Source organism: Mus pahari, chromosome 13 (assembly GCF_900095145.1).
Source record: "Mus pahari chromosome 13, PAHARI_EIJ_v1.1, whole genome shotgun sequence".
NCBI classification, from domain to species: Eukaryota; Metazoa; Chordata; class Mammalia; order Rodentia; family Muridae; genus Mus; species Mus pahari.
In genome coordinates, this window is record NC_034602.1 from 50,489,568 (window position 1) to 50,510,475 (window position 20,908).

Sequence of the window (20,908 nt, forward strand, 5' to 3'; positions counted from 1 at the left end):
CTCCCTCCCTCCCTCCCTCTCTCCCTCTCTCCCTCCTTCCCTCCCCACTTGTGATTTCTTTCTTCTCTCCCAAGTGGAACTGAGGCATCCTCACTTGGGCACCTCAGCTTGTTGAGCTTTTTGAGTTCTGTGGACTAACTGTATCTTGGGTATTCTGTATGTTTTTGTTTTGTTTTGTTTTGATTTTTCTGGCTAATTTCCACTTATTAGTGAGTACACACCATTCATGTCATTTTGGGTCTGAGTTACCTCACTCAGAGTGATATTTTCTAGTTCTACCCATTGGCCTGCAAAGCTCAGGATGTCCTCATTATTAATAGCTGAATAGTATTCCATTGTGTAAATTTACCACATTTTCTGTATTCATTCTTCTGTCCTGGGACATCTAGGTTGTTTCCAGCTTCTCACCATCACAAAGAAGGCTGCTATGAACATAGTGAAACATGTGTCCCTGTGGTATGGTGGGACATCTTTCATGACTGCCCTCTGAAAGACTCAACAAACAGTTGAAAGAGTCAGATGCAGATATTTGCATCCAACCAATGGACAGAAGCAGCTGAATTAAGGAAGGCTGAAAGAAGCTGAGGAGAAGGGCAATTCTGTAAGAGGACCAGCAGTCTCAATTAATCTGGACCCCCGAGATATCTCAAACACTGGACTACCAAACAGACAGCATACAACAGCTGATATGAGGCCCCCAACACACACACACGTGCAGTAGAAGACTCCCGAGTCTATGTTCATTCAGAGATGATGCACCTAACCCTCAAGAGACTGGAGGCCCCAGGGAGTTGAGAGGTCAGTTGAGGTACGGGGTGGGATCCTCCAGGTAGAGACTGGGTGGGTTTGGGCAGAGGTGTGGGATGTGGTGCAGAAGGAGGGTGAATAGGGGGAGGGGAATTGAATATGGAGTGTAAAAAATAAATTAAAAATAAAATTTAAAAAATTATGTAAATTAATGTGAAATATAAACAACAGCAAAGGCATATCATGTGGTAGTACTTGAGGGATAGTTGTAGTGATAGGATGGAAAATAATGGGAAAATCAGAAAATGTATTCTACATTTTATAGAAATGTGAAACATTAAAACATGAGTTGAGGTGGTTGTATTTAATCATTTATGGTTAACCAGAAAAGAGCTAGTCTTCTTTCAGAAGAGAGGAGAAATGCAATGTTCAGACCTCATTACAGGCCAGAAGCAGAGAGTAAAAATGAACTAATTTACAATGTGCTTCTGGAGTCTAGAAAAAAAAAGGAAAAGAACCTCAGGTGATAAGGAAGTGCACAATTCATGCAGAACACTTCTACATGCCGATGAGATATGAGCGGTGACTATTATAGTGTGAGTGTGAATTGTCCCTCTGCTCCACAGGGTCATGTCATCGAAACCTTGCTATTAAGGCAATGGCTCAGATTGGTGATGTAGTAGAACTTTGAGGAGATGGAGCCAAGGCAGAGGATATAGAGCACTGCCGTTGGGCTTCATGAAGTATATCATAAACCCTCTTGTGTCAGAAGACTCTTTCTTGATTCACTGGGCCATGTAACAAGCAGATACACAATGCTTTCACTGCCTATGAGCCTTCTGTTATCATAATACACTTCCCCCACTCAAATAAACGACACGTTATTTGCTTCCTAAATTTGAACCATTTCTAGAGATGTTAAAAGAACAATTTTAAGGGATATTGGAAAGCACATGGCATTTATTTTAAGATCAGAAATTATTGGAAGATGGTGATAAGATTGTAAATTTAGAGGTGTCTATGTGACATGGTCACCATTTACACTCTGTGTTCCCTGAAGCAGGGTTGGCCACAATAAGAAATAACCACAAGGGATTTTTAAACTTCACTGAAATATTATTTGTTCATTAAACAATTTTGGAAATTATGGCTAGGTTCATTCTTGAAGAAATGCATTATAAATATTTATTAAATTATTATTATTATTTTCAGAGAGAGCATCATTTATCTTGAATAGGGGGTGGAAGCAATAGAAGGGGGGACAAAAACAGGAAAGGGTTGTGATTGAAAGGAGGTGATGGGAGAAAATATTTTTAAAAGACTGGGAAGCAAAAAGTGGGAACAGGAAGAGTAGGGTGTGGTATTTTGAGGCTGACACTGAATCTAGGGAGAGCATGAATAGAGTGAGCGGGAACCTTTCCACAGGTAACTGGATGAGAATTAGAGGAGGCAGTGAGAGAATGGGGTTCATTGTCATGCAGCAATAGTCCCGTAAGAAGACTTTTCTGAAATAAAAATGACAGGCAATGTGTGCCTGAGAAACAAGAGAAACAGTGCAGAGCCTGTGTGTCATGCCCAGGACAGGCATTGTGGGGAGTAATCATTCGGGCTGACAGCTCTCCACACTGGCTCTCACTCTGTACTACCAGCCCAGAACAGCTTAATTGCCATCCTTTGGTTTGAGGTGTGTCAGAATGACATTGGACGAGGCTAGGGAGTGAGAGGAACCACCTCCACTTGACTGCACCACACTTCCACAAATCAAGTCTCTGTAATTTATGGAGTGGTTCACAACGTGAAGAGTTTAATGTTCTTTGAGATCAGGTTCAAAAGCTTTACCTGAGATCAAACTTAATACATTCAATGTGATGAAATTTTAATATGAAGTAATTTTTATGTATCTTTAAATTTAGGTCATTACTACAGTCTGGCATCGATTATGCAATATAATACAAAAGGCCATCGAGATCTTTGCATTAGTTTATCTTCTTTCCTGGTTAAATTTGTATGTTCTACCACTGTGATTAGCACAGTCTAATCAATTCAAGATCTTTAAAGACAAATAAGTTTAATATAATATATAGTTAAGTATTGGTATTGCTTATGGATACACCATACTTTCTTCAAAGTAGCATTATATTTCTAATTGTTGTCACTTGTGAAACAGAATCTCAGTTGCCTCCCAAGTACATTTTTTTGTACTAGGTCAGTGTTTACATACATGCACACACACACACACACACACACACACACACACACACACACACACACGTCTGTACTTAATATGAAGTAAGACTCCAAACATGACCTAGAAATAAGCATATCACAATTGTGGAAGCTGTCTACTCCTTAAACACTGTGTGCTTTCTTTTATATCTCTTTACAAAACTTGGCAATGAGACTAGATTTTATGTATTAATGCCAATCAATCTTACAAAACAATTCATTTCTACTCAGCTCAATGCATAATTTCTCTGCCCCAGTACCTAGCTTTTCATTGTGTGGAATATTGTTTATAGTCCTTTCCCATTTCTGCTGTGTTTTCTAAAATTCTTTTCATCTTTCAACATTCAAATATTAGGAGTCCTGATCCTTGCATTTTTACTTATTTCCACACAGAAAATGAGTCTCTCTTTAATCTCTGTTTTATTCAACAAATTAATTGTATTTATATATTTTTCATATTTTAAAATAACTTACAAAACATGTACAGTTCCTCTTGTAGAATAATGTCTGGCAAAAATATCCGATAACTTTAATTAATGGCATTGATGTAAGAGAAGAGATAAAATGTCGCTTTTTAACACCCTTTCAGTATATACAGAGGTGATGTTAGCAGCAAGTGGTGAACAGAGTAATAGCAAACTTACTCATGTACTTATGATATCAGTAAGAACAAGAAAAGCTAAGGAGTTGAAAGTAGGTTTCAAATTTATTTGATGTGAGGAAATGCAAGGGATACAGTTAAACAGTGTGGTTATAAAGCTACCTTCTAAACAACTGAGGCTCTCTTTTTTCTTTCAATTATTTACAGACTGACAGCTCTCTTGAAAATATTTACATAGGTAAGGTTGTTGAAGAATACTTGCTTTCCATCATATGGTGAAATGAGAGAATATTCTGCAGATGTTAGTTGTTCCAGCGCAACCAATGAATCTGTCTGAGGTCACTATATTTAATGCCTCAAGTCAAACTCCAGTTACATTTTCAAGCTGTTTACATAAAACTAACTTTCCAGATTTACTTTAATTTTTTCTGGGCCATCATGTGCAACCTCTCATGTCTGAGAAGTGACAAAAGTACTCGTTGTTATAAGCAACAGTAGTGTTTGTAAACAGGCTATTGGTACAAGGATGTTATCAGAATTGAACTATTCAGTTCTGTTTTGCCATTAAAAATGTAGCCATGGAAATAAGGTAAATATTTTGATAGTCTAGCAAAATATGTAGGAGAACAGTTTCTTTTGTCTTTTAGTTTAATGTTGGTAGGAAAGCCTTTCACACATGCATCTCATCTTACTTTTAAGCAATTTTTGAAGGTAAATTCGTTATTTCTTACTTCATCTCTGGAGAAAACATAATTTCCTCAGATACTAAAACACTTCTTGTTTTTACTGCCTTCCTTTCTTTATGAAATTTTTGCTTTTGTTTCTTTATTTGCCCTTTAAATTATGGGCCATTAAAGCATTTCTAGTAAAAAAAAAATTCATTAAAATAACTTTCATGTCTATAACTATGATTTTTCTAAAATATGGTTAAATTACATTATGAATTTATATAAGGTAAATAGAATGTTGCAGCAAAGTGAATGTTTATTTTCCCTAGTCTTGCCACTACCAAGATTGTTTATAAGTTACAAAGTAGATCAAAATTACTCTAAACTGACATAAAATAAGAAATATGCAAGAAATAATTGAATTTAACAAAAGTTTCATTTCATGTAATATTTAGTTTAGATTGATTGCTAACATTTGGGTAAAATTTAGTGGAAAAAATACTTACACAATTTCAAATAATCACTTCTAAATTAAAAATGCCTTTCAGAGAAAAAAAACTTTACTCATCATATGGGAGTAAAACAGAGATTGCAAATTTAAGTGATTACATTTCATATCATAAGTATGTTTTAACAATGACATCACATCCCTAAAGATGACACCCTGAGCAACATATGTAATTAGATCTATGAAATTCTTAAAAGGAAACAAAAACATATACAAAAAGGAAAGAAAAGAAATCTAAGTCTTAATCAGTATGGAACCATTACATAATAACCATGTAAATAATATTGAATGAAACAAATTCCCAGAACACTGTGTTTCTAGTCCACATTTCCCCTGTCTTTCCATATACTTCTATCTATCCATGTGGCTTTCTCTCCCTCTCTGTTTTCCTTCCTATGTGTGTGTGTATGTATGTAGATGTCAGCCTAGTAAACTATTCTATATCAACAAAACTCCAAGATTGGCATTTACATTTTAGTTTGGCTTCGGAAATACTTGCTGATACATTATGTGATAACTGATACATTAGAAAATTAATGAAACGTTGGATAATTTCAATGTTTTAATATTTAATTTATTCTTTCTTTCCATTCTAATTTGCAATGATTGTGAACTCTATGACAGAAGTAAAATGGTTTTGGAGTGATTGCTGGTTACTCACTTGCTCTTAGTTCCCTTTGATCCAGATGTCTAGAATATTCTTTAATGCCTGTACAGGAGACCACATTGCCACTTTGAAAACAGTTTTTATCTAATATTGTCAGTCCACAAAACTGTTTCTGCCATCATCACTAAACAAGTTGAACTGAATCAGCACATTGCTCTCTATATATGAAATGCTTCTCCCAATCGCCCCCTGCTGTTAATATCAGGAATAACCTTATTTACTTCTTCATTTCAAATGACTTTTCCTTCCTTCCTTCCTTCCTTCCTTAAATTATTCTTTTATTTTTTAGAGTTTTACAAAGCGTATCTTTATCACATACTTTTCTACTTTAAATCTTTTTCCTACTTTATAAAATATATAAGTCATTTGTCTTTATCTCCTTGTTCTTACTGAAAATATTATCCTTAGAGCCTTCAATTGGTTTACAGAATCTCTACCACAATTTTTGTAAAATTGTCTCATCTGTATGAATTTTCCAAACTCAATTTCAGTTTCAGACATCCAGCAATTTCTCAACAATGTTAACAAGGATAGAATATGTAACTTTCCAGCTTAATAGATCAGCATACAGCCTGATGCTTAATATACAAATTAGCTTGTTTTTCTGCATTTATTGACTGTATAAATAGAATCTGCATTACTGGAAATCTGAGGGTTCATGTTCATTCTGTTGTCTTTCAGTCATCGATATTTAATAAATGAAAAATCCTAGTAGGATTTCCCAGTCTTCCTTCATGCAGTTTTAATTAATTATTGTACCTTATAATTATGCCTTTAAAATATCACAAAGGAAAATACATCTTCTATATTAAACTCCTGAATATTAACAGAGACCTTGTTATTTATTATTTATTTATTTAGATACTTACATATTCCTGTCTGATTCAGAAAATTCATTGACAAGTTTCAGTGTTCTAGCGCTGATAATTATATGTATATATTTTTCAGACTTGTTCAATTCTCACTTTTATTATCAGAAATCCTTACAGTACACTATAAACTGCTGTGCATATCATCTTCACTGCATGACTTCTGTAACATAACTCTTCGCTGGTCATGTAAAACCTATGTAGCCTCTTCTGTGATTACTCCATTTCCTACTTGTGGAAACTGTGACTCTTGAACACAATTTCTTTGTATTAGTAGTTCTTTCTATCTGGAAATTCTTTTCCTGAGTGCTTATCTGGTAGATTTCCCCGAAAATTCAGTGAAGATGCTGACCTTCGGGGAAACGATAATGGAATTTTCAGTTACTCTTCTGTATTTTCATTTGATTTCAGTTAATATAGTTTGGGTATAGTAATTATTTTGTATCCACTACTGTCAATGTGTGTGTGTGTGTGTGTGTGTGTGTGTGTGTGTGTGTGTACTGTGGCTCTAAAATGTCTAATGCTATTTAAGGTTCTGCTTCATTACTTGCTCCATTTTGCTCAATGTGTGTGTTTGTGTACATGTATGTATTTACTATATACTGATTTCTATGGCCAGATATCTGCTCATGGTCCAGAAAATAGCATGGTCAAGAATCACTGATCTCAATGTTATGTAAAAATTGTTTTCCATCACCTTTGATTAGTTAACAAAAAAGCTGATCTGACTAAATAGCTGAGCAGAAGAGAATAGGGCAGGACTTCTGAGCCCAGCCAAAGTGTCCCAGAGAGAGAGGGAGGGAGGGAGAGAGGGAGAGAGAGAGAGAGAGAGAGAGAGAGAGAGAGAGAGAGAGAGAGAGAGAGAGAGATTGGCATAAAGAGGATGTGAAAGAACCACCAGAAGGATTCGCTATGAGTTCACAAAGAGAGAACAGTGATCAATATGCACATAGTCCAGAGTGAACCAGGACAGGACAAAACTAGATTGCAGGTAATAGCCTAGTTGGCTTAGAATAGATCAGTTTAGTGCATGCCCCTTGTTAATAAAAATACCCGATCTCTATGTCATCTATTCTGGAGCTAAAATGGGTTACAGATGCCATGGAAATACTCTGCCATTATTTGGAAACAAATGGGGTATAAGTAATTAACCGAAAGAAATTCTTTTGCATACACACAACACCTCCCCCACAGGTGTGCATGTGTATTCTTTTTTGTATTCACAAACTTATTGTTCATGGAACCTGTTGGACCTCCCACCCAGCAATTCACTGACATTAGATTTACTCATAGGTACTCTTCCACTTTCTGAATTTACAGCAGGCATCCATCAAGCCTTATAAATTACTTGCCATTCTCTTTGTGAATTTCTCAGTCACACCAACCAGATGAGAGTTACTGATTTGTTTAAACTGACTGCTATCTTCTGGAGACACACAGTGAATTTCAGCTGACAAAACAGTTCTCAATTATAGTGTGTAGCAATAATATAGTACACATTTATAGGAGAACAAAATGATTATTTAGATTTTGGGTAATAATATTTTTTGGTCTGATAAAATGGTTTAGACAAGGATCAAAACTGCAGATCAACATTTGCAAAGTCATGTATTATGTAAATTGTCATCAATCATTTAATTAAACAAGTTAGTATAGTCTGAGAACAAAGAACCTCATATCATCATTGTGGGTGATATGTCTATAACAGTAGTAGTTTACCATCATTATCTCCTTTAAAGGAAACAATGTATAAAGATTGATTCCTTGATTAGTCTGTCAAACAATTTAATTTTTTAATTACACAGATGGTGTTATTAAATTATTGTATTCTAAACATATTATTCAAAAAGATCAAAGGAAAACACTTAATTTTAACATTTGAAAAGTTACAAGTTAAAAGTTGGGATTTTACTCACATCTCATAAGTTTGAGAAGTAAAATATATGGCATCGATTGTGAGAATTTCATATTGTATAATCATATGACAGAGGACAAAATATGACAAAAAGCGCCAACCAGGGCAACCAGGCCAGGCAGGATCCCTGGAAGAGCATCTCTGCATTGGCGTAAGCCTCTCATTCCAGGAACTGGGATGTAGAGGCAGAAGATGAATTCTGGATCATCCTTTGTTACATGCTGACTGTGAGACTAGACTGGGCTATTCGAAACCTGTCTTAAATGGAGAATGTCTATTCAGCTTCTTAGAACACAGTATAGAATAGTGATTAAATATTGGCAGCTTTTCAACTTAAAAATATTTCTGACCATATTTTGTATATGTAATTTGACACATTTTTTTTCTAACTTTTACAGTATCATAAGCATTTTCAGGGTTTCAAGATGTATTTAATCAAAAGTAAAATAAAATCCCTTCGTGACATATTGTTTGTACATAAACATTATAATTCAAATTTTGCCCAAAAATATTTTTCCTAACACACAATGTAATTTTGAAAGCTATGACATTTTGAGATGTCCAGATGTTTTGGGATACCCAGATGTTTTCATACAAAACACCTTTGTCTGAGTTTTCAAATTTATATTCTCATCCAGATCTTTGGAAAACAAGATAGCTACATTAGTAAGTAAAGAGAACCCATAGTCGATGATTTAATCTCTGCGTTTTCAATACTGTAAAATCACCTCAACAGTCTGTCATAGCAAAACTTGATGCATTAGTATCTAATGGAATTTTTGCACTGTGAAAGCCAACCTTCTAGAACTTCAGAGTTGAAATGTAGTTGTGTAATAGAACTAATTACAGTAGTGTTTGCATTCTAGGAATTCAAGAAATAGAAGTTTATTTTTAAATACTCCAATTCCAAAATGTGTATATTCGCTTTCTTGCCATAACTGGTTTATCAGTGAATTTGGTTTTTGCAAGTTTTCCTTATCCAATATAGTGATTTTAAATCTTTATATTTTACAAATGTAGGGTTCCAGTTACTGCATAATATAATAATTATTCTACCATTAATTTTTGACACTTGATAAATGCTAATTTGAAAGAATATCAAATCAGGCACAAACTATGTGTGCCTTTAGTGTTGTTAATTACTTTTTAAAATTAATTTCTTAACATAACATAAATTCATACATGAATACTTTCATATAATTGTTCATTGATATAAACAAGAATTTATATTTTACAGGCTAAAGTATAAAAAAATAAGTGTTCATGATCTAGTTTAATGGTAACATCAACATTAACAATAATTAACAGTTGTACAGCTCAGGACATTTTTCTAGGATTTTAGTGTCTATTACCTACTATTATCTAACACATTTTCAAATTTCAAATCTAGTATAAAAATTGTAAAATTTCTTGTTTTACTTTTTAAAAATAAGAAACTAAATATTAAAATTTATTATGTATTAGAAACCAGTCACAGTTGACACCAAACCCTGTAAATGGATAGTCACTAAGGTAGATTTTCAGGAAATTTCTATGAAGCTTATTAATCAGCCACCTTAAACTGTAGGAGTATAATGCCTCCCCTTGGCAAAAGAAAATGAGTTTGAGTTTATTAGAATCTGTCTCTGTCTCTGTCTCTCTGTGTCTCTGTCTCTGTCTCTGTCTCTGTCTCTCTCTCTCTCTCTCTCTCTCATTTCTGTCTTCCACTCCTACACTTTCACAGCTATGAGCTCAAGGTGTCACACATAACACGTAAGGACTATCATTTTTATGTTGTCCAACTTTCATAGTAGGTCCCCTAATTACTCTGTATTCCACAGTACCCTAAATTATCTTTTCAGATAAACTGGAAAATGTACTTAGACAAAACTAATAAAAGACTAATGACAAAGTAAAAGGCAAAAAACAAACAAACAAAAACAGAATTCTTTACTTTTTCCATTTGGAAACTTTCATACATATTGGTGTAATAAATACAGACTCTTCTAACATTATCAGAATTCTTCTGATGATGTAACAACTCATTTATATTTCCTGATGTGGAAATTTGCAGGCTGAATACATTGCGACCTAAAAACCCGAGGTTTAACAAAACAAGATTAAACCTAGAGCCAGGGTTGATAAAGCAAACAGATTATATATAGCATGTTTCCACTCACCTGAATACCTGAAGAATCCAGCATCTGTGTAAATTAAATCTGACCACATAGGCATGCTTTGCCGTAATTGATTGGAACTCTTTCTTGCAAAGAAATGATTCAATTTCAACATCAGTATCAAAACAGAAATGAAAACAAAAAAGTCATTTAATTTGATATAGATACTTTAGGAGGGTGTTTTGCTTAATATAAATATTTTCTGGAACAATTTTATATGTTAAATTAGTGATCACACAGGCTTAGTTGCCAAACCATCATAGTAAATCTTTCACGCCAATAACATCTGGCTTTCTACACACACTTTTGTATTCTCTAGTCATTCTGTACCTGTCATTGTTCTATGCTCACTCGTCCCAGCATCTGACCAATGTTAAATGTGTCCTTCACAATTACAATTAATGGGAGTATCGTGAGTTGTGAGAAAAAAAAAAAAAAGTTGTGGAAAAACAAATTATCACATATCCCAAATATAGCCTGAGATATCATCGAACAGATGTTGAGCTAAAAAGAGTATGATAATATGAAGAAACAGATACTGTAACTTGTCGATTTCAAACGGCTGATTTTGTTTCAATTCCTTATTTGTTTGATGAATGTTTTTTATGTAGATTTTCATAATATATTTTATAACACAACTATGTAATACAAGTAAAAAGACACCAGAATAAATGTACAATTCAATGTAAAATCAAGTTCAGTTCTTTTCCAAATTATTGGGAAAATAAATCAAAATTCACTTATCCTGTACCCATAGTTCTTTGCCTTAAGGACACAGGAAATTTTAATGGATTATATGTTTTTTAATTTTTTTATTTATTCACTATTTATCAGTCACCCCTCCCACAATCCTTCCCCTCATACCTTCTCATCTGCTTCTCTGAGCAGATAGGCCCACACCCTAGGTATCCCCCTACACTGCCACATTAAGTCTCTGCATATCCTTTCCCACTGAGGCCAGACAAGGCAGCCCAGCTGGAAGAATATATCCCACATACAGGCAACAGGTTTTGGAATAGTCCTGCTCTAGTTGTTCAGGTCTCACATGAAGACGAAGCTGCACATCTGCTATAAATGCTCAGAGGGCTAAGCCCAGGCTCTGTATGTTGTTTGGTTGGTCTAGTCTCTGAGGTCCCAAAGGGTCCAGGTTAGTTGACTCTGTTGGTGTTCCTGTGGGGTTCCTATCCCCTTAGGGGCATGCAATCCTTCTCGCGATTCTTCTGGAAGAGTCCAAAAACTTCATCCACAGTTTTGCTGTGGATGTATGCATCTCACTCAGCTTCTATATAGACCTTCTCAGGACAGCCATGGGAGACTCTTTCTGCAGGCATAAGAGTATCATTAACAATTCCAGGATTTGCTGCTTGCCCATGGGATGGGTTTTTAAGTTGGCCTGGTTACTAGTCTGCCATTCCCTCAGTCTCTGCTCCGTCTTTGACTTTGCATTTCTTGTAGACGGGATTAACTTCAGGTCGAAATTTTTGGGGGTAGGTTGGTGGTGTCCCTACTGCTCCATCGTGGTTCCAAATTGATTAAAGGAGGTAGCTTCTTCAGGTTCCATATGGCCAATGCTGTGAGACACAGCTGAGGTCACCTCCACTGAGTCTTGGGAGTCTTTCTTATCCCAGTTCTCTGTAGAATCCTGAGAATGCCCCCTACTTTCACACCCCATCAGTTGCATGTTTCCATTCATTCTCCTGGCTATCTGGCCATTTCCCCTGTGCCTCTTCATACCTGATCCTAACACCACTATTCCCATCTCCATCCCATCTCCCAGCAAATTCCCTCCCTCCATCTGCTTTTCATGACTATTTTATTCCCTTCTTCTAAGCAAGATGCAAGCATACTCGCTTGTGCCTTCTTTCTTTGTCTTCTTTGGGTCTGTGGAGTGTAGCCTGGGTATCCTGTATTTTATGGTGAATATCCACTTATAACTGAATACATACCAAACATGTCCTTTTGGGACTGGTTTACCTCACTCAGAATGATATTCTCAAGTTCCACCCATTTGCCTGCAAAATTCATGATGACTTTGTTTTTAAAAGCCAAATAGTACTTTATTGTGTAGATGTACCACATTATACTTTTACATTCTTCAGCTGAAGGACATCTCGATTGTTTCCAGTTTCTGGCCATTACAAATAAAGTTGCCATGAACATAGGTGAGTAAGTGTCTTTGTGGGATGATAGAGCATTATTTGGGTATATACCCAAGAGTGGTATGGCTGGGTCTTGAGGTAGAACTATTCCCCGTTTTTTGAGTAAAAGACAAATTGAATTCCATGAGGTTGTATAAGTTTGACTTCCCACAAGCAAGGAATGAGCGTTCCCCGTACTCCACATCCTCACCAGTATGTACTAACACTTGAGTTTTTATCTTAGCCCTTTTGAGCAGTGTAAGATGGACTCTCAGAGGGATTTTGATTTGCATTTCCCTGATGACTAAGGAGTTTGAAGATTTTGTTAAGTGCTTATCAGCCATTCAAGATTCCTCTGTTAAGTATTCTTTGTTTAGCTCTGTACTCCATTTTTATTGAGTTATTTCAGTGGTTCATGTCTAACTTTTTGTGTTCTTTATAAATTTTGGATAATAGCCCTCAAACAGATGTAAGGTCGGTGAAGAGCCATTTAGGACACAGCTGTTTTGTCTTACTGACTGTGTCCTTTGCATTACAGAAGCTTTTCAGTATCATTAGGTCCCATTTATCAATTGTTGTTCATAGAACCTGAGCTATTTGTGTTATGTTCAGGAAATTATGTTCTGCAAGAATGCTTTCAAGAATATTTCACTCTTTCTCTTCTATGAGATTCAGTATATCCAGTTTTATGTTGAGGTCTTTGATCCACTTGTTCTTGAGTTTTGCGCAGGGTGATAAGCAGGGTGATAAGTAAGGATTTATTTGCATTATTCCACATGTAGACATTTCTCGAAGATGCTTTCTTTTTCCCATGTATGGTGTGACTTTTTCTATTATTAAAAATCGAATGTGGGTTTATTTCGGAGTCTTGTACTAAATTCCATTGATTAACTTGCCTGCTTCAGTACAAATACTATTTAGGTTTGTTTTTTGTAGTTTTTTGTTTGTTTGTTTGTTTGTTTGTTTTCACCATTCCTATGTGGTACAGCTTCAGCACAAAGACAGTAGTTCCGCTAAAAGTTCTGTTATTGTTCAGAATGGTTTTGGCTATCCTGGGATTTTTGTTTTTCTATATGAATTTGAAAATTGCACTTTCAAGTCTAAAACACTTGAGATGCAATTTTGATGGTGATTACATTGAATATATAGATTGCTTTTGGTAAGATGACAAATTTCACTATGTTAATCCTACCTATTAATGAGCTTGGAAGATGTTTCCAGATTTTGATATCTTCTTCAATCTCTTTCTTCAGGGTATTGAAGTTCTTGTCATACAGAACTTTCCTTTTCTTTGTTAAAATTTTATCAAGATATTTTATATTATTCATGGCTATTGTAAAGAGTACTCTTCCAATAATTTCTTTCTAAGCTAATTTTTCATATGTATAAAGGAAGGCTACTGACTTGTTTGAGTTAATTTTCTGTCTAGCAACTTTGACGAAGGTATTTTTCAGCTGTAGGAGTTCTCTCGTAGAATTTTGGGTGTTGTTTTTATATAGTATCATATCATCCTCCTTGACTGCTTCCTTTCCAATTTGCATTCCTTTGACTTCCTTTTTTTGTCTAATTGCCTAAGCTAGAAGTTCTAGCACTATATTGAATAAACAGGGAGAGAATGTGCAGCCTTGTCTAGTCCCTGATTTTAGTGGAATTGCTTTAAGTTTATCTCTTTTAATTTTAATGCTGGCTGTTGGTTTGCTGTATGTTGCTTTTATTATATATAGGTGCATGCCTTGAATTCATGATGTCTTCAAGACTTTTACCATGAACGGGTGTTGCATATTGTCAAAGGCTTTATCAGCATCTAATGAGAGGATCAAGTGATTTTTCTCGAGTTTGTGTGTATAATTGATGGATTCCATATATCAAACCATCCCTGAATCCCTAGAATGATGCCTACTTGATTATGGTGAATTATCATTTTGATGTATTATTGTATTCAGTTTGTGAGAAATTTATTAAATATTTCTGCATCAATATTCATAAACAGAATTGGACTGAAGTTCTCTTTCTTGGGATCTTCGTGTGGCTTAGGTATCAGTGTAACTTTGACTTCATGGAATGAATTAGGTAGTGTTCCCTCTGTTTCTATTTTGTAGAATAGTTCGAAGAATACTAGTATTAGGGCATTTTGAAGGTCTGGCAGAATTCTGCACTAAAGCCATTTGGCCATGGACCTTTTTTGGGGGGGTGGGGTGGGGTGGGGTGACTTTTAATGACTGCTTTTATTTCTTTAGGCATTATAGGACTGTTTAAATAGTTTACCTGGTGTTGATTAAACTTTGGTACATGAAATCCATCTAGAAAAATTTTCCTCTAGACTTTCCAGTTTTGTTGAACAGGCTTTTGTACTATGATCTGATGATTTTTTTGAATTTCCTCAGTTTCTGATATTATGTCTTCCTTTTCATTTCTGATTTTCTTAATTTGGATACCGCCTCTGGGCCCTTTGGTTAATTTGACTATGGGTTTAATCTATCTTGTTGATTCAAAGAAACAGCTTTTGATTTTGTTGATTCTTTGTGTCCTTCTTTGTTTCTATTTGGTTGATTTCTATGTAAACCATGAGTGTGACTATTTTCTGCCCTCTACTCCTCTTGGGTGTGTTTGGTTCCTTTTGTTATAGAGCTCTCAGATGTGCTGTTAAATTGCTAGTATAAGATCTCTCCAACTTCTTTACCAGGGCACTTAGTGCTATGAATTTTCCTCTTAGCGCTCTGCTTTCATTGTATCCCGTAAGTTTGGGTATGCTGTGTCCTCATTTTCATTGAATTTCTAGAAATCTTTAATTTCTTTCTTCGATTTTTTCCTGGACAAAGTTATCATTGAGTAAAGAGTTGCTCAGTTTCCATGGGTAGTTGGGTTTGCTGTTGTTTTTCTTGTTATTGAAGACTAGCCTTAGTCCATGGTGATCTGATAAAATGAATGGAATTATTTCAATCTTCTTGTATCAGTTGAGGCTTGTTTTGTGACCAGTTTTATGGTCAGTTTTGAAGAAGGTACCATGAGGTGCTGAAAAGAAAGTATATTCTTTTGTGTTAGGGTGAAATGTTCTGCAGATAGCTATTAAATCCAGTTGATTCATAACCTTTATTAGTTTCACTTTGTCTCTGTTTAGTTTCTGTTTCCATGACCTGTCCATTAGTGAGAGTGTGATGTTAAAATCTCCCACTGCTACTATGTGGGGTTCAATGTGTGTTTTGAGCATTAGTAAAGTTTCTTTTATGAATGTGGATGCCCTTGCATTTGAGGCATAGCTATTCAAAACTGAGACTTTCTCCGGTGGATTTTTTCTTTGATGAATATGAAGTGTCCTTTCTCATCTCACTTGATAGCTTTTGGTTCAAAGTCTACTTTATTGGATATGAAGATGACAACTCCAGTTTATTTCTTGGGACCATTTTCTAGGAAGACAATGATCGAGTGTCTGTATTTGTTATTGAGGCATGTTTCTTGTATGCAGCAAAATTCTGGATCTTCTCTGCATATCCAGTCTGTTAGTTTACATCTTTTTATAGGTGAATTGAGTACATTAATATTGAGAGCTATAGAAGACAGTTGACTGTTTGTTCCTGTTTTGTTTGTTGCAGGTGGCTTTGTGTGCCTGTGATACTCTCCTTTTGGCTTTGTTGTGAAATGATTAATATCATGTCTTTTCTTTGGTGTAGTTACCCTCCTTATGTTGGAATTTTCTTCTAGAATCCTTGGTAGGGCTGGATTGTCAGATATTGTTTGAATTCTGCTTTGTCCTGGAGTGGTCTGGTTTGTCCATCTATGTTAATTGATAGTTTTGCTAAGTATCCTAGCCTGGGTTGTCATTTGTGTTCTCTTTGAGTCTGCATGACCTCTGTCCAGGCTCTTTTGACATTTAGTGTCTCTGTTGAGAAGTCTGGTGTGAGTCTGATAGGTCTACCTTTGCACGTTACTTGGCCTTTTTCTTTTGTAGCTTTCAATATTCTTTCTTTTTCTGTGCATTTAGTGTCTTTATTATTATGTTACTGGAGGACTTTCTTTTCTGGTAAAATTTATTTTGTGTTCTATAAGCTTTTTGTACATTTATGACCTAGGAAGTTTTCATCTATAATTTTGTTGAAGACATTTATTGGGTCCTTTGGGTTGAGAATCTTTGCTCTCCTCTATTCTTATTATCCTTAGATATAGTCTTTTCACTGTGTCCTTGTTTTCCTGGATGTTTGGGGTTATGAGTCTTTATGTTTTGAATTTTCTTTGACAGTTGTGTCAATATTTTCTAAGGTATCTTCTACACCTGAGATTCTATCTTCTACCTCTTATATTCTTTTGGTGATGCTCACATCTGTAATTCTTAACCTCTTTTCTAGATTTTCCAGTTCAAGTGTTGCCTCCATTTGTATTTTCTTTATTGTTTCTACTTCCACTTGTAAATCTTGGACCACTTTGTTTATTTCTTTCACCTGTTTGATTGTGTTTTCCTGTATTTCATTAAGGGCTCTATTTATTTTCTCTTTAAGGGCTTCTACCTGTTTCCCTGTGTTACCCTGTATGTCTTTCATTGATTTATTTATACCCCCTTAAAGGACTTTATTATCTTCCTGAGATAGTATTTTAGGTAAGCTTCCTGATTTTCAGGTGTGTTCGTGTACCCAGGGATTGCTGTGGTGGCAGACCTGTGTTCTGATGATGTCCACATTACACTGGCTTCTGTTGCTTACGGTCTTGTCCTTGCCTCTAGCCATCTGGTAATCTCTGATGTTGACTGGTCTGGATGACTGTCTAGAGTCTGCCTCTTTTGTGCCTGTATTGCTTTGAATCTTCTGGTAGGCCTGTGGTCCTAGATATATCAGTCCGCACATGGAACCTTCAGATTGTGATGTCATCAGAGCAGTGTATACACTGGTGACCTGTTATCCTGTTTGGAGCAGCTCTTCTGGGAGGCCTTCAGACTTTGGGATCTTCAGAGGAGTGGAGAAGGTGCTGATTTGCTGTCTTGGCTGCAGCAGATCTCTTTGGAGGTCTTCAGACTCTCAGATCTTCCGAGGAGCAGTCAAACTGTTTTCCTGTGTGTAGCTCTTCTAGCAGGGGGCCTTTGGACTGTGAGGTCTGTTACCCTGTGTGCAGCAGATCTACAGGGAGACTGTAAGACTGTTGAGTCAATTGCCCTGCATGCAGTAGATCTCATGAGATGTCTTCAGACTGTGGTGTCAATTGTGCAGTTGCCCTGTGTGCAGCAGAATTCCTTGGATTTCTTCAGGCTGTGGTATATTCAGAGTAGACAAGCTGGTGATCTGTCCTGGAAGAAGGCACCATCTAGAAGGGAGTGGAAATCAGGGCATGCAGGTTTTGGAGGCGGGGGGTGATGAGAGTACACTGGGCTCTTCAGGATTCCCAGCAGCTGTACGCCTTCAGGAGGGTCCCTTTACCAGTTGCTCAGTGTACAGCAGAATTCCTCTAACAGTGATTTCTAATACAGAGTAATAGTAATAAAATCAATGTGGTGTTTGCATAACAAATCAAAAATTAAAAAAAAAAAGACATTGACCAATAGGATACAATTGAAAACCCTTACACAATTACAGAAGTCAAAAGTTACCTCATTTTTTATAAAGATGTCAAAGATACACACTATAGAAAAGAGAGTGTCTTGAATGGATAAATTTGGTCAAGTTGAATGACTGAACATAGAAAATTGAAGCAGTATCATATATAACAATAACTCAACTATAGTTAAATCAAGATTAGACTAAATGTACTAAATGTGATAGAACAGAAAGTAGGGGATATACTTCAATTAATTTGGCACAGAAAAAGATTTTCTTAACAAGACCCTGATAACATAGACATTAAAACCTGTATTTAATAAAAGCCAAATAACTTCTGAACAACCTAAAACTGAATCATTTTAACAAACTTGATGCCTAAAATATAAGAACATTCTTTACCGAATATACATCTGATGCATGGTTAGGATCTCAAATACATAAAATTAAAAACAGAACATAAATAAAAATAATCCAATAAAAATAGGCTATAGAACTAAATAAAAAGTTTCAAAAGATGATACACAGATGGATGAGAAACAGAAAATGTTCAGCATTCTATCAGGGAAATTTGAGTTTAAAGTACTATGAAATTTCATTCCAGCAGCTAAAATGGCTATTTTTAGTTGAAAGAATAATAAAAATGTCTATATATTTACACAATTAAATATTATCCCAGGGAGAAAATATCTCTATATTTACATATTTTGGATATATATCCAAAAGTACTATAGCTGTATCTTGGAACAGATCTATTCCTGGACATCTTGAGGAAGCCCCATTTTGAGTTCCATTTAGTCTGTAGCACTATGCAGCCTATGAGTAACAAACAACTGCTCAGAATTCCACATATCTTCATCAGCTTGTGCATAAAAATTGATATATTATTAAAAGAAAAACTTAAATTAAAAAAAAAAACCCTCTGGACAAAATCAACCAGGAAATCTGGGATACCATGAAAAGATCTAACCTAAGAATAATAAAAATAGAAGGTGAAGAGTCCCAACTCCAAGATGCAGAGAATATTTTTAACATCATAGAAGAAAACTTTCTCAATGTAAAGAAAGAGATACGTGTAAACATAAAAGAAGCTTACAGATCACCTCAATTTCATCTGAAAAAAAAAAATCAACCCGAAATAGCAAAATCAATTCTTATTCTTTATTCTTTGGGACTCACTCTGTAGACCAGGGCTGTCCCGGAACTCACTTTGTAGACCTGGCTGGCCTCAAACTCAGAAATCTGCCTGCCTCTGCCTCCCGAGTGCTGGGATTAAAGGCATGTGCCACCACTGCCCATCACAATTCTATTTATTTATTTATTTATTTATTTATTTATTTATTAGATATTTTCTCTATTTACATTTCAAATGCTATCCTGAAAGTTCCCTATACTCTCCCCCTTCCCTGCTCCCCTATCCACCAATTCCCACTTCTTTGCCCTGGCATTCCCATGTACTGGGGCATATATAGTTTGCAAGACCAAGTGGCCTTTTTTCCCAATGATGGCCAAATAGGCCATCTTCTGCTACATATGCAGCTAGAGACACAAGCTCTGGGGGTACTGGTTAGTTCATACTGTTGATCCATCCCATCATCAGCCAACAAACCCAGACACTATTGCACATGCCAGCAAGATTTTGCTGAAGGGACCCTGATATAGTGGTCTCTTGTGAGGCTATGCCAGTGCCTGGCAAACACAGAAGTGGATGCTCACAGTCAGCAATTGGATGGAATACAGGGTTCCCAATGGAGAAGCTAGAGAACGTACCCAAGTAGCTGAAGGGATCTGCAACCCTATAGGTGGAACAACAATATGAACAATTCTTATTCTTAACAATGATAAAACAACTGTAGGAACCACCACCCCTGACCTCAAGCTATACTACAGAGCAATAGTGATAAAAACTACATGGTATTGGTACAGAGAAAGGCATGTTGATAAATGGAATAGAATTGAAGACCCAGAAATAAAACCAAACACTATGGACACTTGATCTTTGACAAAGAAGTCAAAAATATACAATAGAAAAAAGAAAGCATCTTCAATAAATAGTGCTGGTCTAACTGACAGTCTGTTTGTAGAAAAATGACAGTAGATCCATATTTGTCACCTTGTACAAAGCACAAGCCCAAGTGGATCAAGGACTTCAACATGAAATCAGATACACTGAATCTAATAGAAGAGAAAGTGGGAAAGAGCCTTGAATAATGTGTGTGAAGAGTCTGAGGGAAAGGAGGTCCAGTGACAGGCCCAAATTGGAATTCAGCTCAAGGGGAGGCCAGAAGGCCCAATGCTGCTACTGATGGTATGCTTACAAACAGGTGCCTATCATGACTGCCTTCTGAAAGGTCCAACAAGCAGCTGAAAAGTCAGATGCAGATATTTACATCCAACCACCAGGCAGAAGCTGGTAACTCCTACGTTTGTATTAGGGAAAAGCTGGAAGAAGCTGAGGAGGAGAGCAACCCTATAGGAAGACCAGCAGTCTCAACTAACCTGGACCCTCGGGATTGCTCTGACACTGAGCCACAAAACCAGGCATTATACACCAGCTGATATGAGGCCCCCAACACATATATTGCAGAGGACTGGCGGGTCTTAACTCAGGGAGAGAAGATGCACCTAACCCTCAAGAGACTTGAGGCCCCAGAAAGTGAGGAGGTCTGGTATTGTGAGGGGTAGTGGCATCCCCTTGGAGATGGTGGGGTAAGGAAGAATGTGATACTGAATGGTCAGAAGGTTTACTGTGAAGGGGGAAAAAGACTGGACTGTAAAAAAATTTAAAGAATAATAAAAAATAATATGTATACTCCTCCCAAATAAATCACTATTAGAGAGAGTGATTCCTCAAGCAGTACTTTTAATATCAGGCATTGTTTTAGCTATCTTGTGAA